Source organism: Anopheles coluzzii, chromosome 3, assembly GCF_943734685.1.
Source record: "Anopheles coluzzii chromosome 3, AcolN3, whole genome shotgun sequence".
Taxonomy (NCBI): Eukaryota; Metazoa; Arthropoda; class Insecta; order Diptera; family Culicidae; genus Anopheles; species Anopheles coluzzii.
In genome coordinates this window covers 4,557,536-4,575,923 of record NC_064671.1, presented here as the reverse complement: position 1 = coordinate 4,575,923, position 18,388 = coordinate 4,557,536, and the positions used below count along the sequence as shown (strand labels likewise).

Genomic DNA, 18,388 nt, shown 5'->3' with positions numbered 1-18,388 from the left:
ATCGCAAGTGACAATTTTCCGGACGCGCCCCATCAATTCGGTTGGGGCGGGGGGGTTGGCTTGTTATTTTTGGCCTTTTGCTGCGTATGCGGGATCCACACACACACACACGCGATCATTGCTGTTGCAATGTTTTCTAGACACTCCAACACACTCGCGGGCCGTGGAGAGAGTTTTATGTTCTGTGATGTGTTGAGCGCACTGTTGGTAATAATCGGTCGTGTTGTCTTTGAAAGAAGTTTCCTGTGTTGCAACGATTTTGTTCAATCACATTTTACTAATTTTGTAAAATATTTCCACTACAATCTACAAAATCGACCTATATCATCCACTGACACACCTTTTTGTTACAAATCAAGGTAAAAACATTCATTCCAACTTGTCACAAATAATCGATTGTACCCTTTAACACACCATTTGTTCGCTCAATGTCTTCCGCCAGCGCCGTTCCTTGCAACACATTTTCCGCCCATAATCCGCACAGCACCAAAAACGGGAAGTCCCCGGCGGCAAAGTAAATATTCTAAGCCCGGCTCGTACCACGGTCCCGGGAAAAAGAGTTAATCCACATCTTATGAGTTTCAACAGCGGAATAAAAACAACATGCTGGTACCACGGGCGATTCGATGTGCCTGGAGTATCGGCTCTGCATCATTGATGTCAAAGCACAACGAATGAAGATTTTAAATCCTTTGCTCGTCGCCTTTCTCCCACCGCACAGTGGATGGTTTTCTCCCTCACAAAGAGACAGTCCCATGCCGTTTGCGTTTGCTTGTACAGTGTTTCCACGAGGTTTCGGGAGCTTACGTAAGAACGTTCATTAAAATTATTTATTACATTCTTCCACTACCACCACTGCTCCCAGTTAGTGTGTACAACTGCAGCGCTTCTTCACAGTTTGTGCGACGAATTGTGGACGCAGTGCGTTGTTTGACAGGAAGTTGTGTATGGTCCCGTCAGTTGTTGGGGGTGTTGAATTATTTCTATAATAATCGTCACATAAATCGTTCCCCGTCTCGGCACAGAAGCTGCCAAAAATTGCATGCTGCGACATCGCATTGAGGTTATGTTCGATAATATCTTTTTTGTAGATTCATGGCAAAGGCTTGGGTGTATCTTAAGGAGAGTATCTGACTCATACTTTTACTTGTGAATGTGTTTCATTACATCCTGCAACGATGAAATTACTCATGAATTACTTTATCTGCCCCAGGGCGAATGAATCAGCACAAAAAAGCATGAATTAAATTGCAACACTAGTCCAAGTGTCCCTTTCACCCAGGGTCGCCGCTCCATTGCTGCCGGATGAATCACAACCATGCGCCAACGTGTGCACACGGTAAGAAGGAATGCATGCTCGAGCCCGTCCGCACGGATGCACTGGAACAGCATGCTGCAGCACATAATTATTTCCGGTTACGGTATTTCCCGCGATGATCTTCTGGCTTGAGAATTTTGGGAAATTCCAACATCGTTCGTTCGGTTGCGCGTTCGTTTTCGGATTTTCTTATGCTTTCTTCACGTTCGTGCACTTTTTTCCCCAAGCCCCTTTTACGGCACGGAACGGCACGTGTGCATCAGCAGCTCTTGCCACGAAACGCGAGACAGATGCATCTTGTCTTCGCTTGCAGCAGCGCCTGATGCACATTCAGACGGGAAAGAATTGCACGGAAGAGCAAATAAAAGAAAAAGGCACCCTACAAGTGCACAGCCTCTGGGCGTTGGCTGGCCATTCATGCTTTTCAACACACGTTCAGTGCAGCGTTCGTGCCTTAATGATGTGTTTTCCGCAAAGGATTGCATGATTCACATCGGCGCACATCGAGCATTATGCTAGCGAACGCGTTCGCTTAAAAGTCATCAATTGCCAACTGTTTCTGGCTCGCCCGGCCCGGCCCGAGTGGCGCACGAAATAAAACAGTTGACGCACTGGATTTACTTATTCGCGTGGGAGTAATTAATAAAATTTATTACGCCTTTGCGCCATTTCACTCAGCACACACTAAGCACGCACGCTCGTTTTAATGGGACAGGACGGGTGCTATTAGACAACCGAAGCAACGCTTCATAAAAGCATCTTCTTTTTTAACATTCAAACTTGCACATGCTCACGAAATACCGAAAAACCTCTTAAAATTTCATTCTTTTCGCGTTTATTAGCGCAGCGTTGCGTCTTCCATGTCCTGGCGGAGTAACACAATAAAAAAAAAACCTTCAACAGCATCTTCTTCTCCGTTCCCAACCCAAGCGCGGGGGAAAGAAAATTCAAAATATCATCAACGCGCACCAGCTGAGCCGGCCGGATCTGGTTGCCCGGAGGCGTACTGGCTACGGTACTTCGCCGTACGCCCGCCACGCAAACGCACGCGCCAGCACCTCGCCAGCCGCAAGACACCAGCCGCAAGTGGCGCAAGTGGGAACAAATTTCTGTCACATGAAAAATCTAAAATTAACGCAACGTAGATATTAAAAATAATTAATTGTACTCCGTGTGCATAAGGCCCGAGGCGCGCATTATTGCTGCTGGTTGAAGGTGGATCTGATCGTGGGGAGGATGTGCGAGAGAAAGAAGTAATCTGCTATAATGCTAGCACTCTTAGCATCTCGCTTCTTCTCTACTGTCCCGTCCTTCCCTCCCACCAGCAAGATCACACCGAACAAACGCGTCGTTTGCCATGTTCCATCGACGAATGTTTATGTTTTCTTAAGTAGCAAAACACACTCTCAAATACACACACACACACCAGGCCCTTCCCCCTCTAACTACACGCGATCCTCGATTACATCAGTTTTGATTCCACCCAGTCTGGTGGATGTGTTGGCTGTTTTGGCCGGCATCACAGCCGGGAGGAGCGGGAGCACAGAACAAGAGAAGACCCGCGTCTGCCGAGTGCATCTCGTATGGTTTTCTGGGTGGTGGAAAAAAGGCAATCTAAATTGGAAAAACTAGACAGCATTAAGTGTGCGCTGTCCATGAATAAATCCTGCTTGAAAATTCAAACCAAGCAGCAGCAGCAGAAAAAAAGGGAAGCGTCCATTTTCTCGCGCTCGGAAACTTCCTCCATCGGGTTGGTTTTATAGTAATGGAAGTGGTAACGGGAGAAGGTAAAAATAATTCTATTTCAAACGTCCGTACCGAGACGCTGGCGTACGATCGTGGCTGGGATGGGATGCTGGGTGAGTGGGTGTGCTACCACAACCGACCTCCTCGAGAGCGAGTAGTTGTTTGCGTGCGGGAGGGATTAACCGGTGCCATCGATCAAAGTAAGACATTCTTGCAATCGATGCTACAACTGAACGAAGGGGAAAGCTGGGAGGTTAAGGAAAGAAGGGGAAAAGCCACGGTCACTTGACGGCAAGTAAAAATTAGCCCATGTGAAACAGAAACATGACATGCCGTATAACCCTTAACAATGAACGTGTTTTAAAAGAAAGAAAGCCAAATACAAGGTATTTATGAATGAAAAAATGAATTGTTCTTCAATATGTTCCCAATATCTTAAACATTTTCAGTCAGGATTAGTGACAGAGAAGTTAAATTAAACAAATGTTTTAGTATAAGTGGTTTCAGTCAGCTGTATATACTATACTTCATCTCTTCTCAAGGGTTAGCTCATTAAGAAGATCAAAACGGAACGGAATTTCGTACCCAAAAAATATGAAGAAACACTTGCCACGGGTAAATTATTCACTCGCGCAAATAAAGTACGCACACTTAAGCCAGTTCGCAGGGCGGTACTGTTTAGCTGCCATCGAAAGAATTCCCCTCGACTGTCATTAGCATTTGCCACCCTTTGCGTTGCGCGATTATCACAACACTTTTCGTGCACACTTTTTTTTGGCCTAAATTACGGACCATGTTAACCGTCACATCACAGGATCATCCTTTGAAGCGATCATCGATCGTGCGAGCGAATCTGGGAGCGAAATTCCGTGGCTAACCTTAAGCCGACCCCGAAAGCAATGCGAAAGGCAATAAATAATTAGTATTATTTGTTGTTAAACTGTTCGCTTGTCGGCCTCACTTGTCCGGGTAGGGACGGACACCAGGAGGTAGACAGCTCCCGAAATTCGTTCCTGACAGGTGGTATGGTGATACAGTGACATTTTTTTCTCACTTGCTTCAAAATCACACAGAACAGAGATAGAAGTACCGGCAATATTTATTCGTTCATTTATTTTGCGCCTTTGCAAAAATTGTGTTCCGCCGGCAGCGTTTGACGCTTTTGAATGTTTGTGTCTGTGTGCGTACTCGCCGTACATACGCCGCTAATCATGTGCTGTCGTTGCATAAATCATCCCAACAACGAGGACACGATTGAAGAAAGTGAGAACAACTTGTGTTTGCGAATGTTACATAACGAAGATCGGGAGCAGACGGTGGCGGTGTTGGGCTGACGTTGGGAGACCGAAAGAAGAGGGCGAAATGTATGCAGCAAAGCAAAACAAAGACGAAGGAACCGAATCAACATCACACATTCCGGTCGATTCATCATCGTTTGCGTCAGTGACGAGATTCGCTGGTGTTTGCGTTCCTTCTTCTTTTCCTCCGTGATGCCGTGGTGCATTCCTTCGCCGGCTCGCCAGCGTACAGGAAGTGGGGAGATGCATCATCATCATCTGCGCTTCGCCCGACCACAAGAGTGCAAGCGTGAGCGAAGTGTCAGTCAGTATGTCAGTGTGTTGGCCTTCGGCAAAGGTATCAACCGTAAAGGAAGCGGATCGCAACAGACTGGCACATACACACTGAAAAACCACTGCATTTATATGGAGCAAAGCCATCTATCCACCCCAAAAGGCTCAGAGAGGGACTCAGGTTTGCCAAAAAACCAAGAAAACCGGCTCCAGAACTTGCAAACCGGTTGCAGCTCAAATGCAGAGCTGCACTTTCAACGTTGAGCCCCAGAACTTTGAAGACACGCATAACGAGGAAGCACACTCAACCGAAAGGAAGCTCGTGGAAGATAATTTCCCACTTCCTTGGGTGGGCACTCGCCCTCGTCGCATACTTCCCACCACCCCAACACCCAGCATCCGATGCGTCTGACATCGCACTATCCGGGCGCAAAAGATAAATCACTTGCTTTTAAGACTATCTTCCGGTTTTTTTTCGGCAGGCGCTCTCGTTCGTTCGTACTCTTTGATTTGAATGCCGCTTGATGCACCTCTACGGTTTGCATCCGCTGTCGGCTGCATTCTGGGCATCACTTTCTTTGCTCTTTATCCGCCTGCCTTTGTGTATGTGATTTGAGGTCTTAAATTGATCGTTGTTGTGTGTGTGTTGTTGTTTTTTCTGGTTCAATCTGTACACCGAGCTCTGTTCTTGTTTGATACTTTGAAGTGGTTGTTCTTGTTTGCAGCATGGCTTGCGGTGGAATTGAACTTTGTTTTGAATAAAATATACAGCTAGAGAAAACACGTGCATTGAATCTCGAGCCGGAAATGGAACAGTTCCTGGTCCAATCATAATACAAACATACAATACCGTTTTCCATAAGCATGTGAGGAAGCGCTTTGTTGTTTAATTGAAATTTTAATTCCACCCTGCTATCGTCCACTAAAACATACTTCCGCTGACATTCCGCCCTACCAAAGAGCAAACCAGTACCAACGCTAGCTCTTTCATGAGTCATGCGATACATTTTTCGCTCACCCTGACCTTGAACACCCGTCTGGATGTCAGTGAAATTATTTCATCAGATAAAATCCATTATCCTTGTTTCACGTCCTGGCTCGTTCGTTTCACCCTCCTTTACGAGCGTGGGGCCGAGAATGGGGACGTTTTCGCGCGTTGTACACCGCCGTTGTGGGGCCTGTTTTATATTCGCGCCCTGGAACGAGTGGGAAGATCGTCGTGTGTCGTTTGCCACTCTGCATCTCTTCTTTTCTCCCGATCTCCGGCTCGCTGTACAGCACCAGCAGCAACACAAACCGAAAACAAAAACTGCACTGTTGATATATTTTTGCTTCACTCTTTCCCACAATGTACCCCCTTCCAAAACCCATCTCCTCAGAGATCCTGCGCGATGAGTTCCAGACTATGGGACGTTACCGGGGCCTGTTGGCGATGGTAGTGTGGTATTGATGCTCGCGCAATTCCGCGATGCGCGTTTGCATCAGCCGCTGTGTGTCCGCACCGCTGATGGGGTTGAAATGCTTTTTTACCCTGTTTGATATTTGTATTTAATGCGTTTCTTTCCGTGCTTTCTGTTCGCCACTTTCGTCACACAGACACTCAAAACTAACGCGAAATGAAACGCGCGCAAGCCGCGGCCCGAAACGAAATCGAAATATTCAAGGTCACCACAATTGATATTCACTGCAGCAGCAGCAGCGTCTGAAAATGTGAATTTCGCATGTCGTGTCTTCGTTGCGGGTTGGATACTGTTCGCCGTTCTGGGCGGCCTACGGAGGCAGGGTGTATTAAAAATTAAACACATAAAGCGCACCGAGCGCAGTATCATCTCTTGCTGGTCTTTTTTTTTCTTCTGAGGAGACAGCTACAGAACCCGTTCTACGGACGGTCCCGTCCGGTGTACGGGTACCCGAAATAAATGAAGCATTAATTTATCATGAAATGTGGATTGCAGGAGGTAGGTAGGGTGTTGGGGAGAATATTCAAACCACCAAACATTACCACCAAACAAGCGAACCGATTGCAAACGAGCATGGGGAAGGCAGAGGAACGGGACAATGGATCGCACATTTGGCAAGTAAGCAAACACGAAACAAGTTTCTTTATCACGGTAATCTTTGGCTGAAATGTTTGCTTTTAATGCATTTCATTTGTTTTAATTATATCGGGAAAAGAGTTTGGTGCATTAAACTCAGTGCAGTTTTGGTATTGGAGGGCTTGTAAGGCCAATACTTGTTTGTGTAAAGAAAATGCAACTAAAATTAATAGTGCTCACGAAATGCGACACTTGCCGGCCATCATTAATCGAGCCTCAATTCCTACCTTCGTACTGTTGTATGTTTCTTTCCCCCGATCTGCCAACAGCCACCGACCATGGTGACAGAGTTTAATGCAAGAATGTACATAAATTGGTGTTGTCCCAACGGTGGGAGCCCCTTCCCGAATCCGGAAACCTTAGACGAGCCGACGAAAGACGACGACAACGATGGCGATGAAAGCGAGAACGACGATTGCGCGGATGCTGTTTGGGCAACTTCTGCTCTTGCTGTCTTGCTGCTCCTGCTGCCACCACCGTCGAATTGCCAGTGTCCGTCCATGCCGATGGAGTTACTGGTTTAGGCTGGTTCACACCATTGCAGCAATTTCGGCTGCATGAGGGAACCTGGGAACGACCCGAAGAATTTACTGCCCACGATTCCGGTTTCTACAATGTTTTCTTTCATTTGTTAGATCTTTTTTAAACCCTTTTGTCTCAGAATGTTGAGATGCTGTTGGATATCGCTTCTGTGAAGGAGGATTACTTTCGATTTTAAGATGTTTGAGGAGGGACATTTTTGGGTAATTTTGATGGCAAAATTATTACCCGCATTTTTGTTTTCTTTCTCAAAGTCAGACGCATATTGAACAGGTCAACCTGCCCATTCGTGGACAACAAATGGTACAATACTTAGCGAGTGGCGTAAGACGATGATGTCATTGTTGAAGGCACAAACACCGGTCAATTTCAACGTCCAAGAATAAAACCTCAATTTGTCATTGCCCAGCAAGAACCAGTTACTGTTTTGTTCACACCAAACACTTTTATTCTTGTTTTTGCTGTGCGGTAGTTACTTACTCCCATGCCATACAATTTAATTGTATCGAACGGTTCTATCCTTCCTGTGAAAATTGTACTTATTTCGTCGAATACATCCCATTCCTTTCACCTTCACGTCGATCGAGCGAAGTAATTTTCTCATGTCCTACCGTTACTTCAAGACAAGACAACCAACACAAAACTGCAAAGTCAATCATCCTTCCAGGATTATCCGTACCTCCCTCACACTCTCTCTTTCTCTCGCTCTCTCCCTCTCTATCATCTATGCCGACAAAACAACGGGTCTTAAAATTGGAGAAAGGATACAGGGCATGTGCACATGCCACGGGTTTACACCGTACGCCCGTGAGGGATAGCCCAAGATACAGAAAAAAAACACGCGATTCTCATTAAGATTCACTGCACGAATGCTATAATTTCGGAAAAGGGCGGAAACATTAATCCATCGATATGTGTGCGCGGCGAAATGCCGGTGGTGCTCGAGTGCAAACTGTTGTGTTGCGGCCAAACAAGCGGCCCTTATACCTCGATACCGGGAATTGTGAAGCAAATCGAACCCTTTCTCATCCCTCGGTACCCTCCCGTGTAGTGCAGTTTGGCCTTTTTATTTGTGCCGTTGTTGATCGTTTGTCCTATTATTGGATCCTTGTTTCCTTTGCTCCACACTCCACACAACGGTTTGAACGGTTGTCCGGTCCCCGTGCCCCTTTGCTGCAGGCGGTGGGGAGTCATCTCATCTGTACGGGACTGAGCAACGCTAGCAACATGGCGTCCGGTCCTGGAGACCCCAGGCCGGTTCGTCCCGACCAAGAAGTACCGTTAGATTTTCCGCTCCAGGAACAATGCAGAGACGAGCACGAAAGGAACCCGTTCAACGAGCCTGCGAAAATTGCAGTCCAAGGTCTTGTCGGACGTTTCGGGGATGCTCCAATTGTCGGCGTGTTCTCGCTCGATCGCTCTGGTCAAACATGCAACCAGCCCGGCACAACTGTGGTATGCAACAGTGTTTGTTCACTGCTTCACCAACACACAACCGTGTGAGTCAGCAGCAGTAACAGCAGAAAGTAGTCAAGCGATCTCGTGCCAGAAATATGCAAAACTTCGTTCGAACCGAAGGATTAACAGTGCCACGAAATCATGACCACGAGAGAACGTGGCTGGGGGGAGTCTTCTAACTCCCGAAACGTATATTCGCACACCGGAAGACTTGCACAATCCTTACCCCGGCCGAATCGGTATGCATTCATTCCGCCCGAGGGAAGAACGGGAACGAGAGAAAAGTTTGGAGCGACGGCACACAGAACCCAGAAGCTGCATGTTTCCAGCGAAATCAATCCTCTCAACCCGTGCCCCGGAAAGAATTTACCAATTTTTTGGCTTTCGTACCACGGTTTCGTGTGGCCTTCGAGCAGAATCATCATGCACCGCAAAGCATGCCTCCGGGGTAGTTCGGTGGAGCAGCATCCCTCCACAACCTCCTGTCGGTCTCCTTCAGGTACGCACCGTGATTCGGGAGGAGTGTAAAAGATAATTTAATGCATATAATAATAATAAAACGACCCGCAAAACCTTGAAACATTTTGCACAAACTCACACACACACACACACACACAAACACACCAGTTGATGCTGCGTGTTCTGTTGGTGGTTGTTTAACGTTTTGCTGTGTGAGCTTCTTACTCTGTTTGTAATTCTGACCCGAAAGGTATAATTTTGGGGCGCTCATAAACCCTCATCTTCTTGCCGGTCGCCGGCCAGGGGCAGGGGTTTGCAATGCTTCACGCGAGATATGCTTAGGACGCAAACGATATGGGCGACTTTGGGGTTTGTTGCTTTGTGGCTTGGCTGTTTTTAAAGCTCCGTTTGGGAAGATTTTGAATTAGACGATGCATGAAGAACTCTAAGTGTATGCAACGTGATGATGCAGTTGCTTAGATAGATTCTTTTGGTAATTGGAACCTAGATTGGTTTATTAATTATCAAACGAAAAAGTCGAACCAAAGTGCGGTTAACGTTTTATTATTCTATAAAGCTCAAACGGTTATTTCCTTATTTGATTTAACCGTTCAATTATGAGCGACCCATTGTGCCGCACTCGGTCATTTCTTCCTTTTCTGCACTCCATCTCCAATCATAATGCATCTGTCAGTCATCTTTCCTTCGCCGTTGTCGATCGCTTCAATCAATTAGGTGCAAACGCTCACACAAAAAATCAGTCCGTTCGTGCAAACCCGCTCGCGAGCTGAATATGAATTTAATTTATGAATGATCCAAACGATGGCAATCAGCGGTTCACACAAAAAACACCACCACCACCAGTCAATAAAGACGAATCACAAACAGAAAAGAAAAAAAACACAGCCGCGTCGAAGGTGCAGTAAATTAGCGTTTACCCATTGCAATCCCCTTTGCGGCTGCCATAATTGATCGTTCGCTTAAGCATGGACGCATTCCCTAGACTGCAGCGCGCACACACACTCACAAATTAAGATGGACTGCGGAGGGGAGGGTTGGGAGACATTGCAAACCTCGAGCTTGCGAATTTGGCACAATAATCTCCTTAAGATATTGGATCAAGCCTTCGCGCGACTCTGTACCGAGCATTATGTTACCGGGCGGGCTTGGCGGTTTGTCGGCGCCATCACTCCAGAAGGTGATCAGCGGAAACGCAGCGATCCACTTCGAGGGTGCACAATTAAAATGTACTTAACCGTGCGCGCGGAATCGCGATTGAAGCGGGCTTTGGGGCGGGTTTTTATTTCCCCAAATTGAAGGCCTCTCCCTCCTCCCGCTCCCGCGATCATTGATGCCGTAGGCAGAACGTGGCGGCATGTCTGTCTTTACAGTGTGCAGTCGGAGGGCAGTTGGTCGGAATGGGTTTGATTTTTGACGCATAGATATTAGACTGGGATCAGCGCATACACAAAGGTGATCTCCTCTGGTGGCACCGACAGCTCCCCGTTTGGCGTTGCACTTTGGATTTCTGTGTGGTGGTGCAAGGTATTTATAGGATACTTAGAGACATTAGACGCGAGTCCTTGAACGGCGGGACCGAAAGAAGGTTAACAATTATCTGACGCGGTGCTTTGTATGGTTCACCTCAGGGAAATCGACACCAGATTGCACCGCGATTTTGGCAGACGAAATATGATGGATGATGTTCTAGTTTAATTCTAGTTGGAAAAGGAGTCATTATGGTTTTGTGCAGATTAGTGTAGGTTCAAACATTCAAGAACCTTTCTTCAATTAGAACTGTTTTTTGTAGGCTTGGTCAAATGTTCTCTTCTCCGTAAATTGATTTGGAATGAGCTAATAGTCGAACGTCCTGAAGTGTGCATTGCTGAAGGCTTACCCATATCTTCAGGGAGCTCTAATAATTCCTTATGGCAAGAATGCATAATTGATCCATGTTTTAATCGATTTACCGTTTATAGCCGACACTTTTTTGCATGTGTTTACTGCAATTAGTCCCAAGAAAGAAAAGAAACCAACTAATAAGCTTTCATTTTCCACTTTCCAACCCCAACGAACAAAACACACATTATCCGGACCGTTTAATCCTCATTCCGTTTGACACTGATGCCTACAAACGCATAGCAAGCACAGCAAGGGCAGGAAAAAAAGGATAATGAGCGATTGTTTGTTTGTCGAAAGCCCTGGCCCGAGACACATCACATCACGGACGGGGTCGACGGGACCAGTATGCGTTCCGCATGTCGTGTTTGGAGCACCGGGTAGAACCCTTACCAGACATCACGCAAGTAACGAACGGTACATTTGCGTTTGCGAAAACGCAATTCCCTTCCGTGTGTCCCTTCCACTAGAAGGCGCAACGAAATTTTCATTTTCCTGCGGCACTCTGTAGACAACCCACAATTTTCGCCATCCCCCGTTAGCTGTCCTTCGATTGTGTCCTTCTACAGCAGTTGGGGTGGGCGGTAGCAGTAGGGAGGTTGGAAGTTTGGGCGGCTATGTCTGCGTGCTCTCTCGCTCACTGCTTACCCACAAGTCGTAGGGACACCCATCCATGGAACGGTAATTTCCGGCACGAAAAGGATCTCGGAAGGGTTAGGTTTTTTGTTCGGTTCGTTAGTGTATATCCTTCTGTGTGTGGGGGATGGAGGGTGGTTCTCTCTTTCTCTCTCTCGATTTCGATTAGATGACGAGAGCCGAGTCTGAGGATTGCAGTCCAAACCAAGCTCCTTCCAATGAAAGTGGATCCTTATCTGCGCTGCTGCCACCCTTGTTCGTACGCGGCAAATATGCGTCATGTTGTTTGAATGTTCCGGCTACGGCAGTTGAGTTTTTGATGGATTTCCCTCGCCCGATGGCCCTTTCGTCGGGGCTTTGATGGAGTAAATTAGTCCGTGTTTACGTGTGTTTGTGTGTGTTGGGGTAAGGAGGGTGAGGAGGGTGGTTCCAGCTCTAAATTAGAGTGAAATTATGCGTCTCGTCTCGGCACGGTACGGCACGATATCAAACACTCTTTTTCATTCGTTTTGGCACACTGCTGTTGGGGTTGGGAATGGGAATGAAATTCATTTTAAGTAGTTGAAACGAACTTTTGATATAATAATTAGAGCTCGTCACTGGCACTTCGGCAGCGCAGGAGAGCGAGCGATCCATCAGCATCGGTGCAAGGATGGGTTTTATAGGTGCAAAGCGTACATCATGTCAGTTTATGCACTGGTCGTGGTAGCCGAACGGAACTGGGTGGCCATTAGAAAGACAATGTTTTGCAGAAACTGATAAACTGGTTCGGTAGAATTGTACTTGGAAGCAGTATTACTTTTTAATTATTTTGATTTTAAGTACGTGAACCGCTCGTCGGTGCATCAAAGACACGCTTTGATCGGGATCTTCTCAATAAGAACTCACCAATATGAAATTAAATCTTTATTGCACATAAAAACAACAAACAAACAAATCGTCCGTTCCGCTGCAATTTTCACCCAATTTATCGGTTTCTCAAACGAAACGATTCGATTGATGAAAATCGACCATCCAAGGCGGAAGCCTTTTACTGTTTAATATCTAGAAGAATCTGTCTCGTTCGCTCGCCACCGATGCTCACGGTGGTAGCTCTGATTTTATTAATCATATTAGCCGCCCTAATAGCGGTTATTAGGGGCTTCGCTTGCATCAAAAGGGCGCCTAGCGTTTTTTTTCTTCCTCCAAAATACTTAACAGCCTACCTCTACCCCTGAGCGAGCACGAACGAAAATGCTGCTTAGCCTCCGTCCCAACCAAACCCGTCCGAAATTGTTCATCCACTTTATGACGCCGAACGCGTTCATTCTTCCCCAAACATCTCCACTCTCGATTCGTCCTTGAAGTGCAGTCAAATATTGGCGCATCTCGGTAGCTGCAGCATCCCAAAACCGGCCGCACGGCCCCAAAAACAAGGGCCCCGTGTGATGATAAATGCAATCTAAGTGTAGGTTTCGCCCGCCAAATTCCACCATCCGAGCCCTGTGCCAGCGGAATAAATGAAGCAAACAGGGGAGAGATCTTGTAAATTGCAATCGTTGCAGCGAGGTACGAGCGGGAAGAGAGGAAAGCCGGAACGGAAATCGAGCGACAGCCGACGAAAGCATCGACAAAACTTGTGTGGTGCCTCGTGTGTGTGTGTGTGTTGTGTGTGCTCGTTATCCTTGAGCCTCTTCTCGGAAGCGAACGAAGTGGAACATTTTTGCTCCGATGCACCATCCCTCCGCGGGACCCCGGTAACACGAGTGCGAGGAATGTGACGAAAGCGCAAGAGCCTCAACCTCAACGGTGCAAAGAGGGAGCGGAAATGATCCTTGTGCTGGGAGGCGTAAAATTTTACAGTTTGTTCATTCCTCTTTTCCTCGCACCCAAGGTCAAAAGAAAATTGATGTTTTGGACACGGTACAGACAATCGACAATCAAATGGTGGGGGGCGACCAAATCCTCAGGATAGGATCCCGAAAGTGTGTCAACGTGCTCTATATATTGTGTGACCAACAGTGCAACGTATGATTGGTTTGTATTTATTTACATACATTCACGGCATTATCCCAATCCAATCAGCTTCTTTAATATTAAGCTCGTTCGTGCACACAAACACATCGATTGATTGCACAATGAGCGATGTTTAATAAACAATCATCCGATGGGCCACGGAAATGTTAAACACAACCCACCCAGGAGAAGGAGGCGAGCAATTGGGAGGAGAAAGAATATTTCAATCCCCCCAACTCCCTATCACAGCCCTTCTTTGCCGCTATTTTTCGTGAGATTTGCTTCAATGCGTTCCTACCGCTTCCCCACAACTCCCCTAAATACTTCTGTCCCATCAGCACCCGCTTACAATTTGCGTGCGTTTCGCGACCCGTCCATTTGTCGGGTGTTTTGTTCGGCTTCGTTATGGTAAACAGAAAAATTAAACTCACTCGGCACGCAAACTAACCACCACCGGATCGTCTTTTCGACGCCGAACCCTCCACAGTGGTGCTGTTGAGTTTTCGCCCCCCGTTTTCCCCTTTCCCACCCTGTGCTCTAGGTGGTTTATGAACATATTCGGCACATTATTCCTGTCCAAACCATCAGCGGGCCGGCAGCGCTTTTGGCGAAACCGTACACGGAACCAAATGGTATCCGAAACAATCAAGCATGAATATGAACACTGGAGCATGAGGTGATGGAGCGAGAGTACGGGTTGCAAAATTTGTGTTCCTTTTTTATAAGCCTTTTCGTTTGGGAAGTGGACTGATAATTGAGTGTAGGATTTCAGGAACGTTTAAAATGTTCATTAATTTGCTATAGTTGTTTCACATAAAGAAATCAATTATATCAACATTTATTCTGCTTCCTTCCAATGGTTTAGTTCTACAAACTAACAACAATATGGGCTTGCTGGTTTGCTAGTCGATACACTTATGCACACAGCAACTAGTCCAAAATGGCTTCCAATTTGGTGCATTTCTTCTCTCACTTGAAACCCCCGTCAATTGAGTTTCCCGCTTCATCCACGCACCCTTTTTCCAGCACGACTACTCATCCGTTGTAGTGCCCTTCGTTATGCTCCAACAATTGAAACAACTCATTCACAACCGAAAACCTCCAGCCAATCCGTCTGGCAGAGGAGTCGAGGGACCTTCTCCACCAGCTACTATCGCCCATAAGGCGTACACGCTAAGGCGGGGAATAATAATAACACATTTCACATGCCCTGTCTGGTTTCGGAGCAACCCCATGCACACCCATACATAGAAGATTTACATACAGTTTGGTTAATTTATAAACATAACGATGATTGACCTTGAAAGAGACGACACAACCATGCCGTCCGGAAGAGCGGGAAAAGGGGTGAAGTGACGTGGGGTGCGCACCAAATTGCAACAACTACCATTCACTGCATGGTGCACCCGCAGCTCGACCGTGGAACTCGACAAATGGAACTGAATTAAAATCTAACCCATGGCAGTAAGGGAAATACTCGCTCGGACAGGCGAACAAGACAGGCGAACAGACCGACCATAAGACGTAGCATAATGATTTGAAAGATTGGCATCGAGCTTTGCTGTGAAATTAAAGTCAACCGAATGACAGACAACGGGTTCCAAAACGCCTAAAAAGGCGTTATTGTAATCGTCTGGACATGGAATTGTTTTGAAGCCGTTTCTAGGGGGCAGCCCGAAAACGTGGATGACGAATTGTTTTTTTCGACGGACCTGACGACAACGCGCAAGTAAGACGTCTTCACTGCATTCGTATGTACTGTCGGTTTAAGTGTTGTTGCTCCAGCCCGATCGTACCACCAGTGTCGAGGTCTTCGATGCGCTGCTAAAGATACGAGTGCATCAGTTTTTTTGTGCCATTTGCAGAAGGTCTCCAGTGGCAGCAACGACAAGCAAAATGATCTTTTTGTGTCCCTCCGTACAGCAGCTGAAATGATGAACGATCCATGCCCACCGAAGGAGATCGCAGGAACGATCACATCAGATCGTGTCTTTGCAGACGGCAAAAGGGATCTGGAGTCACTTCCTTTTTGGAATACAGCGTAGTTGACGGATCAGTGGGCATTAGACACGGATGCTTGATACGCTCTGTACAATTGATGTACTGTAAAAGGGTAATGACAGATTAACCCTTTGAGTGATCTGTCTAATGCTGAGTTAGAGTTTTAGGCGTCTTGTTCCTTGAAATACACAAGAATACTGATCTCCAAAAAGCCTCGTACAACAGCTCTTAATGAGCAAAACCATTTAACGAAAAAGCATCTATTTGAAGTCATCAAATTACCCCAGACGCCACAGAAATACCCGTGCAGCCGGTCAATATCCAGCGCAAGATGCACCATTCAACTACGATCGCTCGATTACATCCTCCTGCAGATGTTTGATCGCCTGCAAAGGCAACATAAATAAATAACAATTCCCTCGTAAAGCCTCTAGCTCTGGAGGCTAAAGCGCCGAACTCGATCACCGGGACCCTGGCAAGCTTGCCAATTTCTAGGAAATCATGTCCTGCAACGAATGGCTCCGAATACACACAACAGCAGCATAAAAAAAGCATCGGCTTAGTCCTGCCTTCCGATCATGGGTGGAGCGGCAAAAACTAGAGCTGCCACCAGAAAACAAATTATGCATTCAGCCAGCTGCTACTGCTGCTGCTGTTGCCGCCAGTGGGTTCGCTTCTCTAATTCGCTGCTCTAATGCCAGGCTAACCTGTGCATCGGCATCAGCCGCCACGCCAAAAGCAGCATAGTATTATAGGTTATGTTTTCTGTGCTGCGCTTGGGTCGCCCGTTTTAGCGATTAAGTTTGGCTTCGCTGTAGCGAAAGGATGGCACGAGCCTCGACCGGTTTGATTAGATGCGGCTAGCTGGTTCGCCGCGTTGCCCCCCTCAGGCGGCCGCTCGATCGGGGAGCGGGTGGCTTTTGAGCAAAAGGGGTAAACGTCTTGAACATCGCCCCCCCCATATGCCTCTTTTGCTCTTAATCCTTGTGTTGCCCACTGCCGAACAATGCCCTTTCGCGTGGAAGGGTGCCCCGTGTGGGACGCGATCGCGTTGGGCTATTTGTGGATCAAATTTTCCTCCACCACCGCCACGAGCCGGCTGATGGGCAAATGGGTCTAATCTAACACACAGCTGGTTAGTGGGGTCTGTTGTTTACTCGTTTTTTGCTTAAGCTGCTGCCGTTGTGGACGATGTTGACCGAGGGTTTTGAGGAAGAAGCCGGTCGTGGTCGATGCGCATCGTTTAATTTATGCTGTTGCATTGGCGGCTTCGTAGACAGGAGTACAAACTCGCGAAGATCGCCGCAAGATCGCCATCGGCGCACGAGCCAGTCCCGACAGTTTTAACGCTTATCAAGTGCATCCTGTTGCTTTAGCACTACCTCAGCCGGACGTGCGGGTTCGATTACGGGTGTTTTTAATTTGATTAAGGGAGTAATAAAATGCTGCAGCTGTACCAACGCTTCAACGCTCGCTCGGGTTGCAGTCCATCCTAGCTCCCAGGTCGTCATCAATATTATGAGCTGCAGTGGTGGCGGCAGCAGTCCCCCCGGCGCTTGGTTTGATTCATGAGCTTCGGTCAAATGGTGTACCGTACTTCCTCGAATTACTAAACCTCCTAGCACGCGGTAATGATGCATACCGAATGGGTGTGGGGGACGCCAACGAAATAAGAACGAAAAAAGTGTGTGTCTGGAGTGTCGTCTGGAGCGGCGTACAGATGGTTCTAATTAAATTAGAAGGCCCCATCGGAAGGCATATCCACACACAGCACACAACACACTCTCGCTCGAACGGAAAGACCTCCAGCCTAGGGCCGTCAAAGCTAACCCCGAACAAGATCCACAAAAAAAAACACACACACTGACACTCGCTTATGTTCGACGAAACATGTACTCCGTAAAAGTAATGGCAGCCATTAGTTTCGTCGGGTTTTCGCACCCGCGAAACTCTCCTGCAACGGGCTGCGCCAGTGCAGTGTGTGTCGAGGAGATGTGTAATTAATGTGTAAAATATTTCGTCTACCGTGGTCGTTGGGACGGGTAGCAACAACACCGAGATAGAGAGATAGAGAGAGAGAGAGAAAGATAGAGAGAGAGAGAGAGAGAGAGAGAGAGAGAGAGAAAAAAAAAGCCGGTAGTCGGTGGTGACGGCCGTTTGATAATTCATTTTATTATATTGGCCGCAAGATTCGCAATTAATGCAACATTTGTGTTCCGTTTTTGTCCCGCATTCGTGTTGAAAGTGCGCGCAAGGGTGATGACATGCGCGGGTTGAAGGGCAAAGGGGCTGCTCCTTTGATAAACAAGGCTCTAAACATCATCTCGTTTCGTGTCACTTGTTTTTTTTTGTGTGTGAAATGCATTATGCACCCTCCCACTGTGCCATCACATCTACAGTGTGTTCGTCTTGCCAGGGGTTTTGCGCCTTTCCTTTCATTTATGCCGTTTTCATTTTTGTATGTTTTGTATTTGTGTTGTAGTAGTCAGTAATATCGACCAGCTCCGTTTAATATTTAAACCGTTTTAGGTCATATTTTTGCCCCATTATTTTGCTTACTGCTACCCGATACTTTCATTTTTTTCTTATTTACTTTGTTTGTTTTTCTCCGATTCTAGTGACAAACCAATAAGTGCCAACACTAGTACGCTACTGCTACTACTACTACT

General features: G+C 46.9%; 3 protein-coding genes across 8 annotated transcripts in view; all 3 read left to right on the top strand.

Annotated features, from left to right (window-relative positions):
- The window catches only part of LOC120955580 (voltage-dependent L-type calcium channel subunit beta-1), a 100,421-nt gene that overhangs the window by 49,660 nt on the left and 32,373 nt on the right, over positions 1-18,388 (top strand). The gene's annotated exons all lie outside the window — the stretch shown is intronic.
- The window catches only part of LOC120955667 (ejaculatory bulb-specific protein 3-like), a 322,541-nt gene that overhangs the window by 286,289 nt on the left and 17,864 nt on the right, over positions 1-18,388 (top strand). The window lies entirely within an intron of this gene.
- LOC120956700 (ATP-dependent RNA helicase glh-2) overlaps positions 14,170-18,388 on the top strand; it is a 376,118-nt gene continuing 371,899 nt past the window's right edge. Inside the window, exon 1 of the mRNA XM_049608605.1 lies at positions 14,170-14,180. The gene's annotated coding sequence lies outside the window, so the exon portion shown is untranslated. The remainder of the gene's footprint in view (positions 14,181-18,388) is intronic.